This window comes from Carya illinoinensis, chromosome 7 (assembly GCF_018687715.1).
Source record: "Carya illinoinensis cultivar Pawnee chromosome 7, C.illinoinensisPawnee_v1, whole genome shotgun sequence".
NCBI lineage: Eukaryota > Viridiplantae > Streptophyta > Magnoliopsida > Fagales > Juglandaceae > Carya > Carya illinoinensis.
In genome coordinates this window covers 32,425,951-32,430,515 of record NC_056758.1, presented here as the reverse complement: position 1 = coordinate 32,430,515, position 4,565 = coordinate 32,425,951, and positions in this window count along the sequence as shown.

Here is a 4,565-nt window from a genome sequence, read left to right as displayed (position 1 = left end):
TTATATATCTTTTATGTTTAAGTAGTGGAGTATACATATAAGTGTTAATGGGGTGGGTGAAAATAGACCCATCGCAGAAGATCCAAATGGAGCAGTGAAGAATGAGATCTGGATCTGGCAGAGTATTGCAAAAGCTCTTCTGATTGAACTGATGATATGATACAATGGCTTGTAATTTTGTATTTTGAAATGTAATTAAATACCAAATAATGTAATATGAAGTGGGTTATAAATATTGAACTTTTACTTTTTAGATGCATTTACTTAAAAAGATAAATCAGTTTTCTATATAAAAAAAAAATGTTTTTCAAATGTGATAGAATATAGGCTTTAGATTAAAACAAAAATGCTTTACAAGAACATATTTTTCTGGAAAAAAATTTCATGGTATATAGCCCTTGTAGTGTTAAAAAAAAAAAAAACGGGTGAAGGCCGGAACCCGGATTCCCGAGTTATAAAAAAATCGGATTCATCCGGGTTTCAGCCCGGGTCATAACCGGGGTAGATCCGGTCCGGAACCCAGTTCGGATTTGTAATCCGGGTTCCGGGCCGGGTATACCCGGATACCCAGATACCCGGTCTGAAACCCGAATGAACAGCCCTAGCTCTGCGTCAGTCTCTCTGCATCACAGGTTAGGATTTACAATTAGTAAAGGGACAAGATGCCGATTTTCTCCAGGGAGAATCATTGCATATATTTTCCAAAATATGCAACAATTTCACTCGATAAAAGTTTGAAAGAGTTGTTTTTTCATGACTAGGACTGTTTATCCAAGTTTTAAACTGGGTATCTGGGTATACTGGCCTAACATCCGATTTTAAATCTGGGTGGGATATACACGGATTTTGACCCAGGTCGAAACCTGAATGAATTCTGAGTTTAAACAACCCAGAATCAGGGTTCCGGGTGTACCTGATTTTTTTTTTAAACCACAAAGGCTTAATTTTTTTCCTAGGAAAAGATAGTGCTGAAAATCTTCTCCATTTTCTTTTTTTTTTTTTTTTTTTTTTTTTTTTCCCCTAAAAGCCTATATCTATTACAATTCTTTTTAAGAAAAAATCTTGAAATTTTTTTTTTATATAAAACTAATTATCTTTTTAACTAAATGCATCTAAAAAATAGAAATTTAATATTTATAATGTAAAATGCATGCAACACATAATTCAACTCACTTCATATTACATTATTTGGTATTTAATTATATTACAAAATATAAAATTACAAGCCATTATCATAGATTGATCATCATCAGTTAAATCAAGAAGAGCTTCTGCAATACTCTACCAGATCTCCTTCACTACTCCATTTTGGATTTTCATAGTTAAAGTATCAACTGACCTAATGAACATCACATGAAACTAAATTTCAGATTTTTCAACTTAAAAAGAACTACTCTTGCTAATAATTAAGCAAGATCATGACAAGGCTGAAGAAAAGAGGGACTAAAATTTCAGGAGTACTCTTGTATAAAATGAAAAACTAAACTCTAATCGTTCCAAAAAATCCTGAGATGAATAGAAACAGGAGAAATCTACTTCGTCTTCCCAGTTTATAACTAAAGTTACCTGTTTGCATATTTTAGTCTAAAGAGACCTGACTAGCAACAAAAAAAAAAAAAAAAAAATCAAATAATTGTATCTAGCTTCAATATTTGGCATATATCAAGTATACAATTGGCAAAGTTGCAAAGAGTGTATGACTAAGTCTAATCAATAATTTTTATGCAGACCTTGAAATGATTATATAATATGATATTAAAACACTTAATCAAAAATATCATGCTCTAGACATTAAACAACTCATTTTTGCCATTGGTAATATCTTTGTCCCTCATTTTTGGGCTAGCATCTTCATGTAAATTTAAATCACCTAAAATGATGACCAACAAATTCTACAATATTACTGTGTATGCAAGAAATTAGGGATGATGTAATTAATCCTTCTAGAATGTAGCTACCAATCAACTAATTAATGACTTGTGGAGGGATAGAACCAAATAAGTAATAAAAAAGCACATTAAAAAACAAGTTATTGTTGGTATTGCTTGATATTTTGCTGATCTTTATTTTTTATTTTTGTATGTAAGCTCTGTTTTTAGCTGTAGGATTTTAGTAAATGGCTGACAGTTGTAGGTATAAAGCTAGCTCCTAGTCATCTCCTATGTATGTATTGTATATTTTTGCACATTTTCTACACAGTTTTGTATTACTATGTTTTCATGAATGTTAATTAATTGGTTGGATATATATCTATATGTCACTCAAGTTCTATATATTACTCCTTCAATTTTCATCTCTTTCAATATTCAAGATGGTATTAAATTTTGTGGTTATATAATATATATATATATATATCATTGGCTGAATTATATATGCATGCATGGTAATTAGGTACATTGTGACCACCACCTAAATTAACAAATTAAGAAAGACAACAAAGACAATTCAAAACTGTTTAGTTGTTGCCTGATATTATACAAAGTAATTATGTTAGATCATCATTAGAAGTGTGTAATTTTTTGGGTTCATGCACATATATGATAAATAACTTGTTTGGATATCGTTTCATCAATATTACCTTGGAAGCTGAATCAATGTGAGGTAATTCCTACAAAAATAGACTTTGTATTGTTAGCAAGGTGCAGATAAATCTGACAAAGCAAGAAAAACCTCATTTGACAAGTTCCAAGCACAAAAAAGAGACCTAGTTCACCCAATCTATACAAAACAATTGTCATGGGTTTTGGTTTCCTCTTTTTTCTGTTGACTACAAGGCATATTGTTAGTGTTCTATTGTTCCCCAAGAACATATATAAAATCTGTAACATATTCTTTTTTTTTTTTTAATTAATCAACACAGAGCATTAGGAAACCAAAGCTATTTTGGGTCGATTATTCTTTCAACCCTGATGGTTTTCCTCCTCAAGTCTAAGGCACACGGAATTCCAGTCATAAGTACTACAAGTAGCAGCATTATTATTCCAACTTTACTGTATTGAACTCTCTCTGTCTTTCTTCTTTTATTTATTTTTATTTTTTTGACAAAATGGCCACTTGGCAAAAGTCATCAATCCTCCTTCACTCAACATGCTATATTGCAGAGAGAGAGAGAATGTGAGGGAAGGAGAGAGAAAGGTTTGGGATTTTGGACCAAGAGAGAATGAGAGCATAGAGAGAGAATGAGAGGGAAGGTGAGAGAGAGGTTAGGGATTTCAGAATGAGAGAGAATGAGAGCAGAGAGAGGGAAGGAGATAGAGAGAGGTTAGGGATTTTTTTCAAGAGAATGAAAGTAGAGGGGGGTGGGGTTTAAGATACCCTGTTGCGCGTCTCACTGTATGTTTTGCAAAACCCCTTACGTGGCGAGTCCTTATTTGTCTCTGACAATTAGAGGGTGTAGGAGACACCTGTTAGAAGCATTTTTGTAAAATAAATTCAATTTTATAGAATCCGTTAGATCTACTTTATAATAAAAATAACTTTACAATCTAACGTACCACATCTAGTCACATAAGTTTCAAGTTTGTGAGTTTACTTTTGTATAATTTTATTGTAGCTAAAATATTTTCCTTTAAATTTTAAGGTTGCTGACTAGCTGTGACGTCTTCGTACGCTTTCTTGAGCTATTTAGATTAAAGAAATTTAGTAGTGCTAACGTGTAGCCCAACTTTCATTGTTGGCGTGCTAGTAGCACAAAGTTGTTTTTTTTTTCTCTGTTTTTAATTTTTTTAATATATTTAAATATTTTAAAAAAATTAAAAATATATATACCAATATATTAAAAATCACTTCTTTAATTATTAAGTAAAAAAATTAAATACATGAGCGGTCAAAATGAGAGGGCAAACTCAGGCATTATACTAGCATTTTCTTAATATTATTATTATTATTATTTTGAGATTTAAAATTGTTGAATTGTTTATTATATTTTGTGTGAAAATTTAATAAAATTATAATGATGAAATAAGATGAAATGAAACATTTCTTATATCCAAACTAGGCCTTACGACTTTGTTTCTTTTTTAATAACGTGCATAACTGTGCCATTAATTTCTTACTGGCTCATACGTTTTTGGTCCAAGCTCTTGCAAGTGGTTTTGAAGTTCTTATCGTTGCTTTATGGGTATTAAATCGTTGGCTGTCTTTTTTCTTTCTTTCTTTTTTTTTTTTTTTTCTAAGTAAGCATATATATCATTTAAATACAGAAAATGAGATACGCAAAAAGGATGTGAGATTTCTCAACAAACACCTAATTACAACAACCACAATGTAAAAGTGAGAAAAAAAAATTTGGGACCAAAATCTTGGCCCACTCATACCCTGCCAAAAGGGCACTGTCTTAAATGATAATTTTTTATAATTCCAACATTGGAGGTGGTAGATGCCAAAATCACACTGCAATTTATTGTCCAGAGATGCTTCTTGAAAGACCCGTGTTCTTTTCTACAAGATCATTAATTAGGAAAAGCGGAAATATAGTAAGAAGATCTGAATCCAATAGCCTAGACTATGGTTGACCGAGTTTTGGGGGCAACAAGTCTGCTGATACAACGAGTGTAGCTGTTGGA